We start from the raw sequence: 21,414 nt of genomic DNA, 5'->3' as shown, positions 1-21,414 counted from the left end.
AAATCATTAAGTGTTTTGAAATGACCAGTTCGAATGGAAAGTTTTTGTGGTTTAATCTCAGTAGGAGAAACAAAGGTTCCCAGAAATTGAACAACACTAGTCTGTTGCACCTTCTCAGGGGCAATAATCAGTCCGTTATCAGCTAAGGTCTCCGTTACCTGCCCAAACACTTTATGAAAAGTCTCTACCGAGGGAGCAGCCAACAAGATATCATCCATATAATGGACAATCCGTACTTTTGGAAATTTTTTCCTAACAGGGATTAATGCAGCCCCTACGAACGATTGACAAATTGTCGGGCTATTAGCCATCCCTTGGGGGAGAACTTTCCACTGATAGCGAACATCCGGGGTTTCATGATTAACAGAGGGCAAAGTAAAGGCAAAGCGCTCCCTATCCTTTTCATAAAGAGGTATGGAAAAAAAGCAATCCTTAATATCTAAAGCTAAAATAGGCCACTCTCGAGGTAACGCAGAGAGCCATGGAAGTCCCCTTTGGATGGGTCCCATAATTTGCATCTGGGCATTTACTGCTCTAAGATCATGTAATAATCTCCATTTTCTGGAGGCCTTTTTAATCACAAAAATTGGGGTATTCCAAGATGACACTGAAAGCTCAACATGCCCCAGCTACAGCTGTTCCTGGACAAGAGTTTGAGCCGCTTCCAATTTTTCTCGAGATAGGGGCCACTGAGGAACCCACACCGCCTTTTGTGTTAACCAAGGTATGGGTACCGCACTTTCAGTGGAAGCTTTGTTTTCAGAGGCCCCTAAGAAAAACCCAAACCCTTCCTGTCCTGTTTAGGAAGTGGCTCTATCGGTTCCTTGCATCCTTGGAGACGCCGACCAAGCACCAAGGCTGGCACAAATCCTTGCTGTTTCATCATATTCTGACTGGCCTCAGAATAATCATTAGTTAAAGTTAGCTTTAGCTGTTGCTGCACATCTCTTCCCCAAAGATTGACAGGGACGTCTACCACAAATGGCTGCATTTTTTCAACTTGGCATTCGTCTGTTCTCCAAGTCAATTCTTTTGCACTTAACTGTGGGGCATCGGCATAGCCCCGCCCTTGTAAGGTCTGGGAGGATTTCTGAGTTGGCCATTGCTTTGGCCACTCCCCTCTTTAGATGATGCTTCGATCTGCCCCTGTATCCACCAGTCCCTCAAATCTTTTCCCTTCCACTTGGAGAGTTAGCATGGGTCTTTGGTCTAAAGTTATGGACAGGCATGTAAGGTCGACTCCAGTGGAGCCTAGCCCTTTATCTCCTCTCTCTATCTCCTTAGCAGGGAAGTTGCCATGAAGAGAAGGCAAAAGCAGGAGCTGTGCAATTCTATCCCCGGGAGAAATGGACACCACTCCATGGGGGACATGGCAGAGGACCTTGATAGTCCCCGTATAGTCAGGGTCAATCACTCTCGGGAAAATTATTAATCCTCTCATTGTGGAGGAGGAGCGTCCTAAAACTATTCCTACAGTGCCTTCATCTAGGGGTCCTGTCATGTCTGTCTCCACAATCTGGACACCCATTTGCTGTGTTAATACCCGTCCGGAGGTGGCACAGAGGTCCAACCCTACGGAGCCTGAGGTTGCTCTCTTTGGCTGGGGGGTTGTTGTGGGTGCTGTCCGGGAGCCAGAGTCTGAAATGCCCTGTAAATTTTCGGGCCCTGGGGACGAGGGCCCTCCTTCCCGTTTTTTGGCTCTGGTTCTGAATCAGCGTTTGGAGTATTTTGGGGGATAAAATGTCCATTGATGTCTCTAAATGACCTGCACTCGTTGACCCAATGCTTTCCCTTTTTACAACGAGGACACACTCCTGGAGTCCTTGGCGGCCTGGGTACGTTTTGCGCAGGACCACCATTTTGTGGGCACTGTTGTCTAAAATGTCCCAACTGACCACACCGGAAACACCCTTTCCCTTTACTATCTTTTGTGGGCCCGGCAGCCGACAAGACAGCAGCCGCCAGCCCCGCATTGGTCAGGGGGCCACCTACTTCTCTGCAGGCTTTTAACCAAGCTTCTAGGCTTTGAGTTCTTACTGGGGTAATTGCCCTCTGACATTCCTTGGTGCTTTGTTCAAAAATGATTTGCTGTACAAATGGCATTGCTGTTTCCAGATTTCCTAACACCCGCTCGGCTGTCTCTAGCATACGGGCAACAAAATCAGAAAATGGCTCATTAGGGGCCTGCATGATTTTTGTTAGTTTGCCAGCCATCTCTCCCTTGTTTGGGAGGGCCCGCCAGGACTTGTAAAAGATCTCGTTTACCTGGCAGTATACTTCAAAAGGATATCCTGTCTGGTCTACCGTGTAGGGTCCCTGCCCGAGAAGCATATCTACGGTCCAGTCCAGGTGCCCGTCACGGACATTTTGTCTGTATTGGGCTTGAGCCTTGTCTTGAACAATAGACCGGAAATCGAGGAACTGCCCATGATTGAACAGGTACGGGCTACCTCAAACCAGTCCGTGGGCGTCATAGCATTGACAGTCAGTCTTTGGAGCAGGGCAGTGGTATAATTAGCCGTCACTCCATAAGTCTGGACTGCCTCAACTAAATCCTTAAGCTGGAAGTAGGAAACAGGCTCAAAATTTCTTTCATTAGTAATTGGATTTTCAAAAACTGGAAAGGCGGCCACCAGCCACGACCAGGTGCTTCCTTTTATAAAGTGACTCTGCCCTGCCGGCGGGCACGCCCGGGGGGCCGACGGGTGAGGGCCAGCTCCGTTTCCTCTTCCTGGCTGCTGCGGTACTCCCACCCCTAGGGGGCGCCACCCCCCCATATCTGTCTGCTTCATACTCTGCCACAGCCTCTTCTAAGTCTTCACTATCAGCTGGATCGAGCTGCTCTCCCTCCTCCTCTAACATTTCTTCCTCTGAGTCACTCACAAGTTCACTGCATTCTTGGTCCCACCCTTCCACATGTAGGGCTGAGAACCGGTTTGCTTTTAAAGAAGGGCATGGGGGTCTCCTTGAGACCCCCTCCTCCCTAAGACTCTTCTCCTTTTGTGAGGGCTGCAGTCCCTCCTGCTTTAATTCTTTAGGATCCTTTTGTCTTTTTTCCCTTTTTCTTTTAGGCCTATTTTCCTCCCCATTACTGGATGCTGACTCTGATAGACTATCCTGATGCCGTGTTAGTACTTTGCATCCTTCCTGGATTAAATCAAACCCTCCCTCCTCGAGGCAAGTGCGCACCATCAAAAAGACAAGCCACAAGGGAAGAAGCAATGCAAGCAACCAATAAATATCTAAATCTACAGTGAACAGCATACCTCTCCGCGTGTTGAGTTCTGGCTCCGTTTCGGCCTCTCGCACGGGTCCCGGGTTTCGGCACCACTTTGCGGCGAATGCCTTCTCAGCCAGCGAGAAAAAACGACCACCACACCAGGAGTCTTCTCAGATCACGCTTTATTGGAGAGCCTTTTAGTTGATGGGAGAGCTTGAGCATGAGAGAGCGTGCACCCAAAACATGGCCGCTTATATAGGGAATAGGAACACGGGTCTTTCTATCATTGGTCTTCTGCCTTTCACCGTCACCAGGTGCCATGGGATTGGCTGGGGACTCTACGTGGCTCGCGCATGTGCAAGGCCCAGGACCCACCATCCAGCCAAGCACCGCCTGAAATGGAGTGGTTACTTCAAAGCTGCAAGGGAGTGGGTGCCATCTTGTAATGGCGTTTACCCTGGCTCCCTACATAAATGTATCTCCTTCTATGCTATTTTTCATACCTTATCTCTTTTGATTTCTAAAAATCTCATTCTTTCTCTATTTCTCTATGAACATTTCCTGATACTAAATACATCTATACAGATGGCAGAGGATGCTAATGTAAGGGTCCCAGAGCTCATCAGTCATTAATGTAACAAAATGGAAAAGGAGGATATATTTCTTGCTACTTCAATTTTTCTGAAATGCTGCAATGTCATCATTTGGTTAAAATTTCCATTCTTTTTCTACACAGTGTCATTCAGTGCACATAAATGCAAATATGAGCCAGGTGCTGGTGGTCTACACCTGTAATCCTAGCTACTAAGGAGGTTGTGACCAGAAGATTGTGGTTCAAAGCCAGCTTTGTCAGGAAAGTCCATGAGACCCTAACCTTCAATTAATCACCAGAAACCAGGAGTGGTGTTGTAGCTAATCACCCAGGATAAGAGTTCAAGCCCCACAAGAAAAAAAGTGGTGAAATATGACTTTCAGTTTCCCCCAAAGGAACGGCAAGATCAATAATCTTCCCAACCAAAAAAAAATAATTCCAAAATGATTCAGTGCACCTACTTTTGCTGAGTTATGTTATGGATTCTTTGCTGGATATATTCTCTAAAACAAATCGTTTAACTAGGGATACAGGTGGACCCATTGTAACAATGAGATGTACAAATCGTTATGTCGAAAAATGAACTTTACAACTTTGGTGGGGGGGGGGAGGACCAGATGGGGTATGGGGGTATATGGGAAAGGATGGGAAGGGGAAACAAAAAGGAGGCAACAATGATTGATAAGAATTGTACTCGTTATCTTGCCTATGTAATTGTAACTCCTCTGTACGGTATGCTCACAAAAAAAAGAAAGAAAATATGGTCAAATATTAGCTTTACAATAAGCTTCATCTAATATTTCTCATTTGAAAAGAGAAGACTGTACAGTTGATGACACTTGGCTTTCTTACTATCTTAGTTCAAAGCCAACCCAGGCAGCAGAGTCTGTCAAACTCCTATCTGTAATTACACAGCAAAAAATCAAGAAGTGGAGTGTTGGTTCAAGCAGTAGAGTACTAGATTTGGGGGCTGGTGGGCAGGAACAAAAACTGTTCAGGGACAGGGTCCAGCCTCAGGGTTCAAGCCCTAGAACAAACATAAACTAAACAAAAATGCAAACAAAGAAAAACAGATATTTCATTGGGACCCTCCTTTAAGGACTACTGGTGTGAGAAATGGCTCCTTTTGCTGATCATACGCACTGGATGCTCTTTTGGAATCCTTATTGCTCTGGAGAACTCAGGACCAAAATAAAGGAATTGATAACTGACTCCTACAATAAGAGAATCATGTCAGGAGTGAAATATCCATGCATAAAACACTTTAAAACCTCCATGTCTTTGTTTCTTTGCAGTAGAATTTTTTTGGGGGGGTCCAGGCGTGGGCCTGAACTCTGGGCCTCGGCGCTTTACCTCAGGTCTTCAACTCAAGGCTAGTGCTCTACCACTTGAGCCACAGCACCACTTCTGGCTTATTTTTGCTTATGTGGTGCTGAGGAATCGAACCTAGGGCCTCAGGCATGCAAAGTAAGTTCTCTACCACTAAGCCACCTTCCCAGCCCCTGCAGTAGAACATATTTAAAACAACGTTATTTCCTTTTGTTCTATGCTGGCCATCAAATGGCACATTAGTTCTTTTTGTAATTCTCTCAACTAGAAGTTTACAGAAAAATTATATATGAGTAAAAACACACTAGACAAAGTCAAGGACACAGTTTTCTTCAAGACCTCGGATTCTCTTCTTTTACAGTAAAAAGGAAAGCACAAGTTAACTTGAACTTTGTAAATCCTCTATGGTCAATACCTCTCCTTGGATCAGTTTCCACATCCAGTAACGGTTACTTCTGGGAACAATCTATGGTGCTGTTTGAGGTATAGTGAATGATTTCTGACTTCAACGAAATAACACAAGGACACCTTTGGACCTGAAGTAATACGAGTTTCAGAGACAACTTAGTAAAGAGAAAATATGAAATTTATATTGCTTATAAATACATTATCCATGAGTATATTGAGTTCAAACTTTGTAAATTGTCTGTAAATTAAGGCGAATTTTAAAGGGGAAGAAGTTTCTCAGATCATTTTTTTTGTGAGTGTATGTTCTGCGCATTATTTCCCAAGTGTACATGAATTTGTTAACTCATGTTAACTATAGCAATAATAAGAGAAAGAGAAATTCTGTGTTTAAGTATAAGGGTTCAATACACTATAGAAGACTCTACAAATAAGACAACGTTGAAACAATAAAGCCAAGTCCAGTATGTAGATTTATGAGAGTGATATATAGAAAGCATTACTCCTACATGGAACAGGAAGTATGAGGCCACTCCCTTTCTAAATCATGCTTGCTAATGATACAACTTTGTAGAAAGTAGAATGGAAGAATAATTCTGTTTTCAATGCAAGTGAGATATAACAGTATAGACTTAATTGGGAAAAAAAAAGTCCATCTTGTGAGAGCAGGGATTATACTAGCTATGAACTGGTGGATAAGATCACATTTTTTCTTTCCTTTACTTATATATTGTTTGTTGGTGGTGGTCTTGGAACTTGAACTCAGAGGCTGGGCACTGACCCTCTGCTATTCAGCTCAAGGCTAGCGCTCTACCACTTGAGCCTCAGTGCCGCTTCCAGTTTTCTTGCAGTAAATTGGAGAAAAGAGTCTCCGGGACTTTGCTACCTGGGGTGGATTTGAACTCCAATCCTCAGATCTCACCACCACCCAGCTTAGGATCACATTTTTGACAGTGTACACTCAGCATATGTAATGTGTATGTTCATCTATCTTTATATGAATTCTTGAGTTGAAAATCTGGGCTACAGCTTTGACTTTACACTCACAAAAATCTTTGTAGTTTAAAAGTAGATTCCACTGGATAAATGAAACCTAAGAATGTAAAGGAGTCTGGGAAGTTCAGGTTGCATCCAGCCTGGGCAGAACAGTCTTTGAGAAACTATAATTAACCAGCCAAAAGATGGATTGGAAGTATGGCTCAAGTATTAGAATACCAGTCATGAACAAGATTGCTGAATTAGATTTTGACGCTTTTGCATACATACATACAATCATACACATATATACAGAGACACTTATATGTGCACACACAAATACAAATATGAAGCAACTCTCAGAATATGTAGAAAAGTTAGAAAACAATAGAAAATATGTCCTGAGTAAGACTAGAATCAAGTGATAATTTGTAAAATTAAAAAATCCTCAAGCGAACATTCTTCAAAAAAGTGTGAGAAAATTACATAGATAGGGATCGGGATAGTAAGAGATTCAAGTAATCAGTATTAAAGGGATTAGATCCATGGAATGAATCAGAGACCCCGCAGGTGCATTTGAAAATGTTCATATCCTGCGTCAAATGTTAGAACATCTTCGAAAAGAGTACATGAACATTCTGAGAAGTTTAGTGGATAATATAACTGGAGAAGTTCAGAATTGCTAGTCTGGGCCTGGGAAGGTGGCTCAGTGGTAGAGTGCTTGCGTTGCATACATGAAGCCCTGGGTTCCATTCCTCAGCACTACATAAGCCAAAAGAAAAAAGCCGGAAGTGGCTCTGTGGTTCAAGTGGTAGAGACCTAGACTTGAGCTGAAGAGCTGAGGGACAGCACCCAGTCCCAGAGTTCAGGCCCCATGACCGGTTCCAAAAATGAATAAATAAATAAATAAACAAATAAGTAAATAAATAAATATATATACATATAAATAAACCAAGAAACTACGGTGGGGCAATGTGATACAAACCTTCAATTCTAGCACTCAGACTGACAGGAGATTAGAGACTGGAATTACATAGTGATACCTTCCCTGGACCAGGTAGTATAATTTTCTATTATTAAAAGATACCAAACCAGAAAGGAATACGCAGTTGGAAGTTTGGGCTAATTTTGTCATTATGTTTTGAGAAGTCGTTTCCTATTGAAATGCAACTCATATATAATCCTCACTTCTGCTTTTAAATGCTCTCTTCATTACAGAACATTCCTAGATGCAAAATGGCTCATAATTCCCATGCAAAATTAGAAAAAGTAAGTAATCATCATTCTGTTAGATTCCAAGGAAAGGATGAAGGATTACAAAAGCTTAAGCCTTGAGGAATAGCAAAGTTCATATAATGTAGGAATTGATAGATCTTTCTAAATTAGAGTTCAGACTTCAAATAAATAATTTGGTGTTGTTTGTAATTTCATATTCTATAAGATACTACAAAATTCTTTTTAAATAGTGTGTTTAATTGACAAATTTACAAATGTTTCTTGCATTCAATTAGAACTCAGTTAATAGATAATTCCAACAGTTCCTGTATAAAATGATAATGTAAATAATGTAGACCGAGTTGCCAAGAAATGGATATTAATTTATAAATTTAGAAAAACAGCAATTTTTGAGGCTTTGGTATAACATGTTATGAAGAGAATAATTGTGTGACTTCTTTCTTCTACCTGTATGTAACACAGGAAGCAATTTCCTTAATTAAATGCCTCTGTATAAAATAAGAAAAATGCTGGGTTTGGAGTTTGTTTTTATTTTTGTTTTTGTTTTATTGGTTTGTCCTAGGGGTTGAACTCTGGGCCTGGACACTGTCTCTGAGCCTGTTAAGCTCAAGGCTTGTGCCTTACCACTTCAAGCTCAGTACCACTTGTGTCTGGCTTTTGCTGAGAAGTTTATTGGAGATAAGAATCTAGGGATCTTTCCTGCTGGGTGGGCTTTGAACTGTAATCTTCCGATCTTAGCATCCTGATTATCTATGATAGTTAAAAAGTATAAATATATATAATATTTTCAAGAATGCCAGTGGAGGAAAGATGATGCAACCCAGTTTATTGTGGTGTTCTTTCCAGAACACAGAGGGCATCCCATTAGCATAGGTGTAGTATTTTTTCCAATAGAAATAAGTTATTTGTGATGGGAATTAAGGGAATTTTGAGGTGCACCCTACAAGTTGGAAACTGTTGGTCTAGGATGACTTTATGGCATAAATTTTGGGATTGATGGTCATAGAAATAATAGCTTAATCTGATAAACAATTGCTTAATCTTGAAGAATTAATTATAACAAGCTTCATAGTTTTATCCTATACCAGAATGTGGCTATTTTTCTGTTCACTTCTCAATGTGTAACACCCCATTGCAAAATGCAACTATTGCAGAATTACATAACATGCAAATAGGTACTATTTTGAATCTCTCAGGTATGGAGTGTTCAGAATTTGAAAGTGAGTAGTTATTAGTAGTTATTATTTTGAGGAACACACATATTCTGTCCTCTTACAAAACTTATTTACTTTTAAAAGTTATGGGTTTCTATAGAATTAATCAGTTTTCAGTTTTAGTATGAGAAAGTACAAATTTATTATTTTATGAAAATATTGGCAATTATATTGTGAAAAAATTGTCAAGTTATATAACATTCAAGTTGATGGTCCTCTGATAAAGAAGGGGTAATTAATTCAAATTAGATGCCAAATAGTAAGGATTTTTTAAAAAGTTACTACATGAAGAATAATATTTACTATACCAAATACAGTGAAATTTTATTTCATGCAGCTTATTTTTAAAATTTAATTTTAATGTGAAAGTGATATGCAGTGCGTTAGCAATTATAAGGCAGTGAATACATAACTGTTCAAACTTGTTATCCCCTCTCTCATTTTTCTCACAGTTTTCCTTCAGCCCCAAACCCCTCACAAGTTGTAATGTACATTTCCAACATAATGTCTTATGAGTATTGCTATTGCATTGGTTTGTCTTTGTCCTTTGTCTCGCCAATTTGTTGTTCCTCTTCCCTTTACTAATTACGGTAAATGTATAAACAATACACAGGGTACCAAAATCAAACACAATAGGAGATAACTCATAGGGGAAAAACCCAAGGAAAATAGAAATCACATAGTACATTAAAAACAACAACTGCAAATAAATATCTCTGTCCATATCTTGGAGTTTATTTTGCTCAGCATCAGTTTATATGCTCATATATATGCATAATAAAGAAACTGGAAAATAATAGTTTCATGGATAATATATCATGAAAACAACATGTTAACTGTTTTTGATGGTAAAGGTGGAGTTAGGATTGGTAAATTCGCGATTCTGATAAAGGAATTTCAAAAGAGTTTTAAAATTATGACAGGTAAATTTTAATTGTTCAAACTTTTTAACTTAGCCTATTAAAATTTAAAATTGCCTGGGAAAATAGACTTTCATGCAAAAAAATCCATGGAGACTTAGCTGAGAGGGAGCAATGTGGGTAAGATGGCTCATTTTTACACTAAACAAACAAGCCTCACAAACTGTGCTGTAAATCCTGTAGGTTAACATGCGAATTGTCCTTACCCAGGAAATACAGTCTTACTGTGAGAAACAAGGTTGTTGTGTAATTTAAACTAAACAGTAATTTTCTTAAAAAGATAATTTTGGTCAAAATATTTACAGAGAAAGTGCCCTTCAAAATGAAAGAACGTATTGAGTTTACACAGTGTCTTTGCACTTGAAGCACTGAAACACAGAACAAAAATCTGATTGGATACTTCACATTTCTAAGTAGCTCAAAAATATAATATCCTCATTAACATGAGATAGTGAAGACTTCTCTTATTACATAAGCCAAAAAGGTTCGGGTTCAGAAAAGAATTGAGCAAATTGCAAAGGTAAGAAAACGCGTTCTTAGAAGCCCTAGCTAAGGGTCCTGGCTTCAGCCGTGGAGGGGGCCAAAACTTTTTGATATAGATTGTCTTAATGTTTTTGCTACCTAAAGTGATTTTACAGAGCCTATTTGGCTCAGTATAATGCAGAAAAAATTGAATGAAGACATGAAAATAAATTCCACCTCCAAATAAAAGAGTTTTAAAAGAGAAACCTGAAGATGTAGCAGTGGCAGATGCAGTATAGTCCTTCACCTTCACTAGACTTGAAGCCAAGAAACTGATTAATTGGAAATCAGGCAAGAGCTAAGAAGGGACATAGAAGTAGGACATAGAAGTATTGACCTTTGTAACAGACAATGTAATCCAAGGAATGGGTGATTTAACTCTATTCTTCTCCATACATCTTGTTGAGCAAAAGCAAGACCAAGAGAAAAATAATCTATTGAAATGATTTTGCAAAGAATTATTTCACTGTTCATAATATGGTATCTAAGGAAAGTCTTAAGAGAGAAGATAAAAGTTGTAAGAGAGAAGATAAAAATGGATTATTCTTCAGTTTCCTCTAAGCATTTTGTTAGCAAAATATATCTTTGAGGTTAAAAGTGACTGAACCAAAAAGGGGTGGAGTACTTATTTTTGTGGGCACATTAGACACAAGAAGATTTCAAGGTAAAAGAAAAAAGAAAAAAAATATAGCTAAATATTTGTGATTACAGGTTCTTGGACTGGTTTTTTGGAGACAAAGATTTGCATTAGTGTTGGTCTTCATAAACATAGTTGTGACAACAAAGAAGGAAAGAAAAAATTCCAAATCTCTTGACTTTATTAAAAGTATGAAAATAGAGTAGTGAAGAGATTGAGAGAAAACAAAGAGAACTGCTTTCTCTCCAGTGGAGTAATAGGTTCTTGTTCTTGTTTCTTCCATTCTGTCTTCACAAGCTATCAAATGTGCCTCAGGACTGGAGGATCCAGTTCAGACAAAGAACATTCGCAGAAGAAAATATTTGCAGTAGATATAGGTGATTTATAACCTCAGACAATCTATTTAAATCTGTTTAAAATTCTCCCCACACCCCAAACTGCCCTCTTTGCACAGCTTTGTTTGCTTTTCCAAAGACTGACCTTCATTAACTATTTAAAATTTTGAGAGGTCATATTCATACTGTCTAGAGATTGCTGTTTGGTTGTAATTTTTGTATGTTTTTGTTTGTTGTTGTGTGTTTTAACTGAATTTCAAAAGGTTGTGCAAGTGTGTTACAATTAAATATGTCCATCTAATTGTCTAATGCTCCTGGATCAGAGTCACTCCTTCTATCAATCTGAACCAACCCTTTCTCCAAGATTTATTTCAGATTTACCACTTCCTTTATTACATGTGTACATTGAGTATTCTAGCTGTACTTGTCCCTTGTTGTATTTTTCATTCATTCTATTTCTTTACTATTGTTCCTCTCTGTTCTCAATTTCCTGATAGTCATTCTGTTAAACTGCCTGTTAATACTTTGAAAGGTTTATATACATTCCATGGAGTTTCAATCCCACATATACATGAACTGATGTCAGTTTATATTTCCATAATTCATTCATCTGCAATAACAATTTGCAAGACTGAAGATGTGAATCACTTAGACATGATTTTATTCTCATTCATTTGGAAGATTAATCTTTAGGCAGCAAGAAAGTTTAAAAATTACTTAGAATGTATTCCTAACTACCAGTTTTTATAAATGGCTTTGTACAATGGTGTGTGATTATTTAATTTTACCTAGGATAATATTTTCTACTACCTATAAGTTTTGGAAAAAGAAGAAAACTAAAATTTACGAGTGTAGAGGAATATGATAGAAATAGAAGACATATTTTATATTTGTCACATCTCTGATCAGTATCCAAATGCAAGACTTAAAGTCATATTTCTTACTATATTAGACAGATAGGGAAAACATAAAACAACACTTGATAAAGCAACTATTAGTGACTTTTTAAAATGTACGTTCTTATGTGATGAAATTTACTTTATTAGCTAATACTTGGGTTTGGAATATGGGAGGCTGATCTATTTAACACATTTATGGAAGGCACCTACTAAACAACACAAATGGTGGGGGTACTATTTCTACACTTTAATGAATGAATTTGGTTGATATTAATGTTGGGTAAGTAAATCAACTCTATTTTAACTTGCTCCCTACACTTGAAAGCCTTTTAATGTCACTATCATCTACTTGTCAAGTGTTATTTTGGCAAATGTGATTTTAAATAGTTTATTTGAAAATGAATATACTTTCAGGAGATTAAGGGTAGGTTATCATTAGTTTGAGAATAACAACATTTTTATACTAGACAACCTAGTTTTCTGAAGTACCGGTGTTTTGAAGCACTAAGGATCTTCTTAGTTAATGTTTTTCTAAATTATATTTGACCTCTAAATCAAGTTTTCCTAGCCTTGGTAGACCAATTATGGATCTATCGTTCCAGAAACTATTTTTGGCCAACTTATGCTGCACTGAAATCTTTCATTAATCATTAGGAGAGGGGTATTAAAAATAATCTTGTTCATTTGTAATTTTGTTCACTCATATGGGCTGGTCATTTGTAAATTGAAAATTTGAACTACAGTACTTTCTCTCATATTTTGTGATCTCATCTTTCATTTCATGTTTCCTTGCATTTCACAGTTGATTACTGCTAATTCCTGTAAGGAATTGGGGACCTGAAATATTATAGGACATGAGAAATTGAGATTAGTCTTCAATTACTTTCTGTTGGCATGTTGCATGAGCCTAAGTGAGAAGTCTTGCCCTTGTTATCTGATGTTGCAGATAACTTGAACCTGGTATCCTAGGGCCCATGGGTCCTGCAGAAGAATAATAGCTTTTAGACATCATATCAGCAAAATTTGGGTATAATCAGTAAGAATGCTTCAGAAATATGGAGAAAAACACTTTGGGACCAGCAAGTTAAAACAATAAACAGAGTATCAGAGTAAAATCCCTTATACATTAGTGGAAAACAATACTGTTATTTTACCATATGAATTCAGAAGACCACGAACACATAGAAGGTATCACAAGTTTATACCGAAGACATTGAATTGATACTTTTTATATTCTAATATATATTCTAAACCTAATTATTTATATTCCAATCTATTTATGAGTATAAATGTCAATATATTTGTCAAACTATCAATTCTAGTAAGATTCACTGTGTGAAATTTAAAATCAGCACATATAAATATAAAATATATAAGTATATATAATATAAAAAAGACAACTCTGTTTTAAAGTATTATTCCATTATCTCTACCTCAGTTTTTGGTAGAGTTAGATTTAAAGCTTTACCATTTGTTGATTTACAGCCTAGAGGCAAGAGGAAACACTGTGATTAAAACATTACCAATTTAAGGCCTAATATCGAGGAAAAACTTATGGACTTCTCCAGGAGCTATGGAAATATTTGGTGATAGAAAGTCAGTAGTGTAAGTTCCTGCCTGGTTGGATGATAGACAGGAAAGGACAGTAGGTAATCATGCATATGAACAATTTTTTCACCTTCTTGGCTTTAGCTACTTTTGAAATGATAAGTATAATAAACAATTATATTTTGATAAAATGCCTTCCATTCTAAACAATTCTGTCTGAACTGTTCATCTCTCTATGATCTCTTGTAACTAAGGTTAGTTTTGTTCCAGTGGACAATCTTTGCTGTCACGGTAAGATATTCTGGTTGGTCTGTTCCTACATGGAAGAAAGGTAAAGGGTCAGCTAGACATTTGTCCCAGCAAGACCTCATTTTGGAAATTTTAATTTGCACAAGTTAAGAAGTAGCTCTTAAGCAAGGCTTTCTTTGAATCCATTAGCTCCACAAAGCTAACTCAGTTGATAAATACTTGAAAAGCAATCACCTTTGGACATAGCTGTAAAGGCTTCAAAGTATGATAAAATTTAAAATGAAAAAGACAAAATAGTCATTGACAAAAAATTGCAAATGTGAGCAATCGACCAAGAAATAGGTTTTTTTCCATTATACACAGAATTTTAGAGAAATAAGATCAATAGAATTTTTAGGAACAATAAGGGTTCCTTGTTATAAATAGTCAACCATGGATATATGCCTGTATAAAGAGTGCATCATTAAGTACTTAAATTTAGATGATACTACATCTTTCAGCAGCAGGCCTACCCAAATTGCAACAATACAGAGATTAACATGGCACTTGCCGAAGGATGATATGAAAATTTGTGAAGTATTCCATATTTTTCATTCTTCTGATGCAAGAAATGAAAAACAGTTAAAAACAGTTATTAAAAAGTTCATTACAAAAATAGAAGTGTAACAATACGTGTAATTCATAGAATTAAAGGTTAGTTTGACATCAGTATATTAAATCTTCACCTGAGAAAGGCCTTTACATAGCATAACCTTTACAAAACTTGAAATTAGTTAACATTGTCATTTTATCCCAAAGAAATAAAATAATACAAGGACCTAGGAAAAAAGAATCTTAAACTTTTTCTGTATGTAATGCAATCTGAAAGGACACATTTATTAATGAACATATACCTTATATAACAATGTAGAATTCAAAGTATTATATCTAGGAGCGAATTAAATAGATTGTGGACATTATACAAACAGATATACTTTTTTCAGAAAAGCACCATGAACATCTTTAGTTTCTATACTATTTATTTCAAAAGATAAGTTAAAATTATTTCTGATTTGAAAAAATCACAAACTCTGCAGAAAACATTATAGATGTACACAAACAACTCTTGAATATATTTTGACATCAAAGTCAGGCAATTCACTTGGATGAATACATGGAATCCATGAATTTTTAAAGTAAGATATTGCTGTTGCTTTGTATTTTGAAAATAAAAATTGTAGGGAAACAAAGGATGGACTGGCATTTTTGAAATTTAAGAAACTCAACCAAACCATTACAACTTAGGAGAACAATTTGTACAGTCTTCCACAACTTCAAAGAGGTAGTAATACTTACTTATCCTTTTGGAAATATCAAATGCAGTTTTCGAGATCCAAAAGAAGAAATTTGCTTGGATCTTCCTCAATTTTTTTCTTGCAAATGATACCATTCCTCATTTTTTCATCTTACTTCCTGTCTTCGTCAGAATTGCTTAACCGGAGACTTTGAGTGCCAGTGGGAATGAGATGTCCATGTTTTTCTCCAATAGTTCACATTGATTGAACTGGTCAGAAAAATCTGGTGAATTTTCTGCATATATTTATTCACCATGATTTATTTTATCTTTTTTCCATTTTTACTACTCTAAATTATTCTAACTGGAGAGTAGGGAATTTATAGAGAGCAGAGGAATGATTTTCCTCAATATTCAAAGGTACAGACTAAAAATTAGGAAGAGTGGTGTCTTCATGTGCAGCTTATTCTAGGAATGAGAAAATAGGAAACAATGGCTTCTATGTAAATGATTTGGGAAATACCATGTTATAGTGTAAGAGAACTCACTATTCAACTTATGGGCTTAAAGAACTTTCTAATAGCTTTCTAATGTTGGTATTCAACATTAGAAAAAATGTATAATGCAGTAGTAAAATAGAAGTCCTTTGTATGACTACCTAAATTCTTGTTTTATTAAAGACTTTTGTTTTCATCTAAAAAATAGGCCTGTCTATTGTCTTCAGGTAATTTTGATGATTGAAGATGCTTAATGAGAAGTCAAAATGTATTAGTAGTCCTTTTCTATCAAATAAATTTCACTTTTTCTTCTTGGAGGATATAATGATCAAAGCAATAATTCAGAATCAGCAAGCAATCGTTCAGAATCATGCTTGCAGTGCAAGTGAATAACCAGTAAGTAATCCTCGATACCATTATCCACAAAGATTTGTCACAGATACAATCTGCCTGCCTACTCTAGCTGCTTTCCTAGCCTGAACCTATTCCTTCATTGTACAGGAAAAGTGTGATTCAACTGATTTTAGTCAGATCTGTTAGTAGAATTATCAAGTATTTAGATTCTTTTTTTAAAAATTAGTTGTGGGGCCTGAACTCTGGGCCAGGGAACTGTCTTGAGCTCTTCAAATCAAGGCAAGCACTCTACCAATTGAGGCACAGCACTCTTCTGGATGGTTCTGTTTATGTGGTGCTGATTTGGGAAATGGCAGAGCAGAAAGTGAAATGATGCAACCAAAAATATAAAAACAAAATAAATTAGGATAATTATGGAGCAATCATATTGTCTATGAGAACCATGAAAGAGAGAGAGGAAAATAGATAGAGATGTGCAATGACCTAGCTAGCCACAAAATCCATGCTTCTATTTTTTAAAAGAGATGGAATTAGAATATATGTATTTACTTGAAATTAGTAAATACATTTTTAGTAGCCTACCTAAAGAGTCAGAGCTTTGACCAAATTACAAACAAGAATCTTAAAACTTGTGCTGGGATGGTGGATCAGTGGTAGAGTGCTTGCCTTGCAGCTTACTACAGCAGAGACTATTTCCAAAAAGGCCACACATATGAATAATAGGGATGAGGATGAGTAAACCCCTCTTCATTGGGAAGCCTAGAGTGGAAAACTAGAAATTGTCCATGAGTTGGTAGCTCAAGGCAGATATTCATGCAATACCTGTGAAGGGCTGGACACCCCTGTACAGTGCTTATATGTGGAACATATTGCAACAGCACACACACACACACACACACACACACACACACACACACACACACACACACACACACACACACACATCATCATCATCATCTTCTTCATCAGATTTCTTCTTATTTTTTGCGTATGGTCTTAAGAATAAATTTACATTACTAACATGAATTTCTGACAGGAAAATATCATCACTGTACATCTTGGTTGTATGCTCTCAGGTTTAAATTACTATCTAAGTATGTGCATTAGATAAGTATAGGAAAAAGTAGGAGCCACATCGGTGGCTCAGGTCTTTAATCCTACCTAATCAGAAAGATGAAATCGGATGATTGTGCTTTGAAACCACACCAAGAAAAAAAAGTCCATTAGATTCTGATGTGAAAGTAACCACAAAAGCTTGAAATGGAGCTGTAGTATAAGCATTAAAATGCTAGCCTTGAGAAAACTAAAACGAAAAAATAACAAATTCTGGAACAGAGTCAGGCCCTGAGTTCAAGCTCTAGTATTAGCACAAAACGAATGAATGAATGAATTAATTAACTAAAAATAAATTAAGTGGTCACATGTGGAGAGGCAGGTAAAATATAACAATCGTGGAGACTAGATTATGTATTATTTTGTAAAAATGCAAATTATCATTTTTCTTAATCATTAATATTTTATTTGAACTTTATTGTACAATAAACCCTGAGTTTGGCATGCATGTATGTGTGTGTGTACATGTGCGCACATGTGTGTGTATGTGTGTGTGTGTGCGGTTGCAATGTTGCTTGCCAATGTGGATAGAGTGAGGCTGAAAAGAGCTGTGTTGAAATGTTGTTATTTATCAGGGTTCCATCCTGTCATTTCAGTGGAACCACCCTTCTGTACATTTTATTTGTCAAATAATAACATCCTCATAATCAAAGCATTTACACCATTAAGTTAGATAAAAGAGATCACTTTCGGTTCTTAGTATATGTTAGGCAAGAAGATACACATATAATTAGGTAGTGAGTTATTGCTGTAAGATGACTGTCAGTACAAAATATGTATTTGACATCTTAAATTGGATATACTTTTAAGATATACTCATAGAGTGATTTTGACCAACTCAACCAAACAGGTATTACTCTGGTTATTCCTGTGAAACTCAAGGTGGATAAACACTTTCCAGATTTCTGTTGAAAATAACTTTGTTTGTAAGATCATATCTATTCACACTAAGATAATAAACCCATATTTTTTAGGTTTGAATATCCCATCATATTTACTGAAAATCAGTATTGTGGATATGTTTGTTAGATATACATTGCAAAAACAAACAAAAAGCATGTGTCACCTCCAGATTGTGGATGCATTTGAAGTTGTTTTGTACATACAAATGTTTCTTAATTAATTGTTCTTTTGTGGGAGTAACTATCACAACTTTAACAAATAAGGATTTTTGAATATCTTTTCCAATATAAATAAGATCCCAGAGAAAGTCTTGCAATTTCTGAAAACCCTTTGAATATTTTATGATCTTAACTACTCAGGAGACTGAGATCGGAGGATCACAGTTCAAAGCCAGGCCGTGAGACTCTTATCTCCAATTAACCACCAGGAAACCAGAAGTGGCACTCTGGCTCAAAGTAACAGCACACTAGCCTTGAGCTGAAGAGCTTGGGGACAAAGCTAAGGCCCAGAGTTCAAGCCCCACAACCGAAAATAAATAAATAAATAAATAAATAAATAAATAAATAAATAAATAAATAAATAAATAAAGCAGCCGGGTGCTGGTGGCTCACACCTGTAATCCTAGCTATTGAGGCTGAGATCTGAGGATCATGGTTTTCAGTTCATTGACTATACAGCTAAAAACATTTCTGAAATAAACATTGTTAAAATCTGAAAATGTAAATGGGTATATAGGCTTTTTATGCATCATTTTATGAAAAGCCAGTTTTTATGAAACTAAAAGATATAGAATAAAAGAATGGAAGTGAATTGGGTGAGCTAATTATTAGTATAACTTTGTTTTCTATTAGCATAGTCTTTTGAATTACATGATGAAGTTAAATTATGTCCTTTGTGACACTATGCTTGTTATTTTTAGAATCTTTGTAGTTATAAGAGTGAATTTGAAAAAAAAAAGAGTGAATTTGTAGTATAAATATTCTTTGAAAATGATTAGGATTAATCTTGTGTTTTGTGTCCTATTCCCCTAAAAATGAGTTATTTTCAAGTGTTAATAGTTTATAATTGAATCTTCAGTATCATAAGAAATTTTGAAAAAATGGATTGTGCGGGGTAAGATGTAGCTGCCTCTTCTCCGAACCTCCCCTTTGCCTCCGGACTTCTCAGGGGCCAGCAGCAGCCCGACCAGGGGCACGGGAACGAGGGCTCAGCAAATGACCATGGGCTTGGTGTCCAACTAGCAGTTTGCAGGTGGCTGTGCCAAGGCAGTGGAGAAGGCGCCCGAGTAGGCGCCGGGGGATTCGGCTCAGGCGGCCGAGGAGCTGCAGCTGCTGCACAGGGCCGGCATCTGTAAGTGGTTCAACGTGATCATGGGGTTCGGCTTCCTATCCATGACCGCCTGCACCATGGTCGCGCTGGACCCCCTGGTGGACGTCTTTGTGCACCAGAGTAAGCTGCACATGGAGGGCTTCTGGAGCCTGAGGGTGGGAGAGGCTGTGGAGTTTACCTATAAGAAGTCTGCCAAAGGCGTAGAATCCATTGGATTCACTGGGCCCAGTGGGGTGTTCTCTTTGGTAGTGAGAGGCGGCCAAAGTTGAAGAACATGCAGAAGCGCAGATCCAAAGGAGACAGGTGCTACAGCTGTGGTGGTCTAGACCATAATGCCAAGGAATGCAAGCTGTCACCACAGCCCAAGAAGTGCCACTTCTGCCAAAGCATCAACCACATGGTGTCCTCCTGTCCACTGAAGGCTCAGCAGGTCCCCAGTTCCCAGGGAAAGCCTGCCTACTTTAGGGAAGAAGAACAAGAAGAGATCACAGCCCTGCCCTGCTCCCCGAGGCCCAATATTGAGCCACCAGAGTAAGGGGGGCTACTCTTGCCAGCAGGAAGTTTCAAGGAGAAGGCATGAAACGGCAAAGTGGAGAAAATGGGGATATGGGATGGGTTGGTGAGTAGCTGGCACTGCCATATGTCTCAGGCCGGAATGTCCCAGCATCACCCCATCTTGTCTTTTGATGAGGGGAAGGGGTGATGCATAGGAATCCCATCATGATCTATCCCAATTCAAGTGAGGGGCTTTGGGGGAACCATTTTGAAACCTGCATACTTTATATGATAAGCTTCACCTGTCCTACATGCTTCCCCTTCCTCCGCCCCACCCCCCCAGCCTCCAGCTTCTAAAAATGACCCAGATTGGCAAGTTGTTCCTTTAAAGAAGGATGTGTCCTATTTCTCTTGCCAGGGTGTGAAACAAATAAGCATCAGACCAGCAGATCCATGGGCCCAAATCCCCAAGGTGTAATACCTCGGGTAGGAGGGCCCGTCAGGAGCAAGGTAGGGTTGTTTTGTTTTGTTTTTTTTTTTGTCTCTCCACCACCTCCTCTCCTAAACATCTTGTTTCCTCATCACCCTATCTTGAGCCGTAGTGCTGGGAGAGCTTGTCCAGGCATTTGGTTGTGATGACAGGCAACATGGGTTACTAGGGAATGGCTGTAAACCTGCTGCTCTGTGCTTCTCCCCGCCCCGCCCCAATTCTGGGCCAATGTGATTGTAATTTATTTGTTCCCTTGGATAACTGCACCTTGGGTCCCCGCTTTCTTCAGGATGCCAAAACTGCACTATATGTGAGAATGATATATCTTGTGCATTTTAACTTTTTTTCTTATTATAAATATTCTGGTATTGTATTTTTATATATTTTAATCTTAAGGCCCTCCTTCCTGCACTGTGTTCTCAGGTACATGAGCAATCTCAGGGATAAGTAGGCAACAACTCCAGGTCAGCACAGCAGGAAGAATTTGTTGTTTTTATCACCATGGAGAACAACCATTTGTAGTGCCTAGCCTATTGAACTACTTCATTTTTGCCAATTAGAGCTGGTTTTTCTGCCATAAGGTCGTCTTGAAACCCCATCAACCCTTGGAAATGTTTCATGGGAGACTAAGTTTTTAATTGGGTTGCCCCATGACTTGTTCTCCTTCTGCTGGAAGAATGGAAATTAGTCTAAACAGGAAATGGTGGTGCAGACAAGGTAGAAGAGGCCCAAAGAGGAAGCCAAGGTTAGTAATGATTGTCTAATCCTATGGCTCTGGGACTTGTTTTCTTTCCATATACCACATCTATCCTTTACTAGGTTAGCCTGGGATTACTGTGCAAGTAACTGTATATGTATTTTTTTTCCTCTAAGTAATGG

General features: G+C 38.0%; 2 pseudogenes; both read left to right on the top strand.

The window, feature by feature from the left end:
• Positions 1–14,571: 14,571 nt before the first annotated feature.
• Positions 14,572–14,672, top strand: LOC138805384 (U6 spliceosomal RNA; annotated as a pseudogene).
• Positions 14,673–19,441: 4,769 nt separating this feature from the next.
• Positions 19,442–20,072, top strand: LOC138805378 (protein lin-28 homolog A pseudogene; annotated as a pseudogene).
• Positions 20,073–21,414: the final 1,342 nt, after the last annotated feature.

Source organism: Dipodomys merriami, unplaced genomic scaffold, assembly GCF_024711535.1.
Source record: "Dipodomys merriami isolate MVZ:Mamm:240054 unplaced genomic scaffold, mDipMer1.0.p SCAF_390, whole genome shotgun sequence".
NCBI classification, from domain to species: domain Eukaryota; kingdom Metazoa; phylum Chordata; class Mammalia; order Rodentia; family Heteromyidae; genus Dipodomys; species Dipodomys merriami.
The sequence above is the reverse complement of the archived record's forward strand: the minus strand, read 5'-3'. Positions and strand labels throughout refer to the sequence as shown.